General features: G+C 41.6%; 1 protein-coding gene across 1 annotated transcript in view; it reads left to right on the plus strand.

The window, feature by feature from the left end:
• Positions 1-2,266: 2,266 nt before the first annotated feature.
• LOC124121953 (E3 ubiquitin-protein ligase TRIM56-like) overlaps positions 2,267-3,976 on the plus strand; it is a 22,011-nt gene continuing 20,301 nt past the window's right edge. Inside the window, exon 1 of the mRNA XM_046485090.2 lies at positions 2,267-2,475. The gene's annotated coding sequence lies outside the window, so the exon portion shown is untranslated. The remainder of the gene's footprint in view (positions 2,476-3,976) is intronic.

Consider the following 3,976-nt stretch of genomic DNA (forward strand, 5'->3'; position numbering starts at 1 on the left):
GACAATGAAGATCCAAAGCAGTACGATTTATGCCGGCTCTCTGATACACACGGAAAAAGCAAGTGAACGAACTACCAGAGCTTGTGCTAAGGCGCGACAGACAATCAACTCCCTGAGAGATGTTGGTCTTAGAGATGGAGGATTGAGCCCAGTACCTTCATCGAATATCTGGCAACGAGTGATCTTCTCCTCTGCCTTCTACGCATGTGAGCTCTGGCCTAATATCAACAACCGTGAGATCAGTGAGATGGAAACCCTACAGCGCTACTTTGCACGACGAGTCCAAAACCTTCACAGGAGATCCTCTACAGCTGCTACAACTCAGGTTCTAGGATTGTAGTCAATGCTGGGCAAGGTGGAGAAAATGAAGCTTCTCTTTCTGGGACGACTCTGTAGAGCAGCAGGCACAACCATTGTGAAGCCGATTTTCTCTATATCTTAGATTATCCCAGTATGTCACGACTCTCTCACACAGTGCCAGATCCATAACACATGATCTGCTAAATGTGGCCCAAAAGTATGGATTCTCAGGCGTCTTAGGTAAACTCATCAACTCTGGGGAATTTCCATCTAAGAGTGTATGGAAAAGCATGGTACAACGAGCTACGCGTGAGTCTGAAAATATGAATGGGAGAAATTTTTCGCAATAACGTCCATACATGTATAGGTTTAGTGCTATCCACACCCGCCTTGCCCCACATCGTCTCTGGTCTCTTTGTGTATGGTATGATATTGCTTCCCCCCTGTATATGCTCTTGTAAAGCTCGGCATATTACCTGTAAAATCATGACTGTGTCTTGTCTGTAACTGTGAATGTGATGACATTGTTAAGCACCAATTGCTTTATTGTGACGCTCTTATGGAGCAGGGAAATGTACTTAGTGAGTCATTATTTGACAAGGTTAGCCTTGACACCTATCTCAGACTTGAGGACACGTCTAGTGATGACGTCAAGGTTCTGACATACCTCGGTGTCATTACAGATGTGGTCCAGGACATGACACTTGACAGCTGGGCAACATTCATGAGTATCGTGGCTAAACATGTCAGCTCATATTGTATTTGTGAAGCTATGTCCCACATCATGTAAATACAGTTTCATGCATCACTTCATTACTGCTTACCCAGCTCAATCTGTTGTATTTATATGTATGTTGTCATTGCCGTTGTCAAATAATGTAATGTAATCGTATGTACTACTCTCCAAATCATTGGGGGAAATAAAGAGTATTCATTCATTCATTCATTCATTCATCACGTTTACATAAGCTATACTGGTGAAACTGGACGTTCTTGTATGTTTATACAATAAGGGTAATTAAGTACTGGGTTCAGATTTTGCGAATAAATGCAAGTCGATACCCCGTCCAATGTTATGTTATGCTTAGATGAGAATGGAAAAGTCAATTGGGCATCGTGTGTGAGACTCATGTTATTTAAAAGCGGTTTAGCGTATGTGTGGTTATTCCAAGATGTTGGTGATAAGAACATGTTTTTATCTGCATTTAGAAGACGCTTAAGAGATTTATATATTTCCAATCATGGTACCACAGTTGAGAGTCGTCTATCTTTTAGTGCATTATGCTAATATGAAATCTCTTCTGCAACCCGACTTATACATAACAGTACTCAGAGACAAACGATCAGTTAGAGCAATGTGTAAAATTCGACTCTTCACAACTTTTGAGTCAACATTATTCGCAAAAGGTCATCGTTAAGTATACCTCATACAGAATCTATATGTAAAGACTGTGACCTTCATTTCGTAGAGGATGAATACCATGTCTTTTTTGTATGTAAGAAATATATTCACTTGAGAAATACTTTTCTTACCTCATTACATAAATAATATAAAGGTAATATCACGTTTGCAAATTTATTTAAATCCTGTGACATTAATGTACTACGCTTGATAAAGTAGCTATAATTTATGGAGTGATACGTTTGATAGGTTTATGTTTATATACATTATTTAAAATGAGATTGCCAGCGACACTCTGGACACGTGACCTAAAATATAATTTATCTTACAACTGTACTATGGGCCATGTGCCTGAATTACGAAATAAACTTGATTGATTGAATGGTTGATAGGAAGAAAGGAGTGACAGACAAAGGTTCACCTGTGTTCTTCCAAGTCGCCTCGAACGCACCTGTCAACGCCTTGCATGTGTGCACCGTTTACACCGTCATAATCCACGACTTCGGAAGCGAATCGTCCCGTAATCAGCTGTTTATTCACGAGCATGCGCACTGGACTCAGATAGGGAATTCCCCTTGACGTCGTTCTCTCGCCATTGAGAACACTGGACATATTCCTACAGGCAGTTGACAGACCGCCAGTTGACAGACCCACAGTTGTCGTTTAATCCGGAGCTCATCACGTACGGGTAAACAAGGGTCTGCTTTACTGGATGCGAGATTGTCATATCACCAGGGCTTCTCCAGCTACGGGGTAGGCGGCGTCAGAAATAGGTAAGTATATAGGTACAGGCAACAGTATGTCAATAATACTCCACATACTCATGCTGTACCGGTCTGTGTCTATGGTTGTACCTGGGATGTCGCAGTGTACTCGTGCTGTACCTTCAGCGTCTGTGGTTGTACCTGGGATGTCGCAGTGTACCCGTGCTGTACCTTCAGCGTCTGTGGTTGTACCTGGGATGTCGCAGGATACCCGTGCTGTACCTTCAGCGTCTGTGGTTGTACCTGGGATGTCGCAGGATACCCGTGCTGTACCTTCAGCGTCTGTGGTTGTACCCGGGATGTCGCAGGGTACCCGTGCTGTACCTTCAGCGTCTGTGGTTGTACCTGGGATGTCGCAGGGTACCCGTGCTGTACCTTCAGCGTCTGTGGTTGTACCGGGGATGTCGCAGGGTACCCGTGCTGTACCTTCAGCGTCTGAGGTTGTACCCCGGGAATGTCGCAGTCTACCCGTGCTGTACCTTCAGCGTCTGTGGTTGTACCCGGGATGTCGCAGGATACCCGTGGGTATTAGTGCCCTAGAATGCCTGTATCAATACCCGGTATTGACGCCATCAGTAATGCAAGCGTATACGGGTGCTGCTGGTGTTGTGTGCTGGGGTAGAGACGGGTAGACGTTAAAAACATGTTACATGATGGTGGATATGGTTATATTTGGTTACAGCAACAGGTAGACATGGTTATATTTGGTTACAGCAACAGTTAGATATGGTTATATTTGGTTACAGCAACAGGTAGATATGGTTATATTTGGTTACATCAACAGGTAGATATGGTTATGTTTGGTTACAGCAACAGGTAGATATGGTTATATTTGGTTACAGCAACAGGTAGATATGGTTATATTTGGTTACAGCAACAGGTAGATATGGTTATATTTGGTTACAGCAACAGGTAGACATGGTTATATTTGGTTACAGCAGCAGGTAGATATGGTTATATTTGGTTACAGCAACAGGTAGATATGGTTATATTTGGTTACAGCAACAGGTAGACATGGTTATATATGGTTACAGCAACAGGTAGATATGGTTATATTTGGTTACAGCTACATGTAGATATGCCACAGCATTTCTTCTCCCGTTTGACTCATGCCTTAAAAGATATGTACATCCAAATGGCATGGTTCCTTGTCGAGTTCTAGAAAAGCAAATTACTACACTACATTTAAGACAACTGTTATACTAGAACCTTATCTATTAAGTGTAAATTTACATAAGTTTAGAACAGCTCTTTCTCCATTTTGTTGTGGCTCACATGATCTATTTATTGAAAAAGGCAGATATGAAGGTATTGCAAGAGAACATAGACTTTGTAGGATTTATAAAACTTATTGTTTTGAAGATGAATATCACTTTTATGTGTATGTCGAGTGTGTAATGATGTTAGAACAAAATATCTAAATAACTATCTCTACCACAACCCAAACGGTAACAAGTTATGTAAATTAATGACACTATGAGAAATGTATCTATGTTCATGTATCAAGCTA

This window comes from Haliotis rufescens, unplaced genomic scaffold, assembly GCF_023055435.1.
Source record: "Haliotis rufescens isolate VD_foot unplaced genomic scaffold, xgHalRufe1.0.p SCAF_14, whole genome shotgun sequence".
In the NCBI taxonomy this organism is placed as follows: domain Eukaryota; kingdom Metazoa; phylum Mollusca; class Gastropoda; order Lepetellida; family Haliotidae; genus Haliotis; species Haliotis rufescens.